Genomic DNA, 269 nt, shown 5'->3' with positions numbered 1-269 from the left:
TCCTGGTGTGGCAGCAATACGTTTCCGTCGCATTCCCACATTTGTGCAAGAGCAAAAGTGTCCCAAAAGTGTTGACGTGGGTCACACTGGACTCATGCTCCACCCAAGCTGCGTCAATACATTTTAAAATGATTATTATTATGATGACAATGACAAGTAAAACTTTTTTTTTTCTTATGTTGCACTCTCGCAAGTTGTGGGCCTCCTCTGATAGACGTTATATTTGTGTCAGTGAGTCCTCAGATGAACCAGCATTTAAGAATGAGCAC

Source organism: Hippocampus comes, unplaced genomic scaffold, assembly GCF_001891065.2.
Source record: "Hippocampus comes isolate QL1 unplaced genomic scaffold, H_comes_QL1_v1.1 scaffold90, whole genome shotgun sequence".
Lineage (NCBI taxonomy): Eukaryota > Metazoa > Chordata > Actinopteri > Syngnathiformes > Syngnathidae > Hippocampus > Hippocampus comes.
This window is presented reverse-complemented; position numbering follows the sequence as displayed.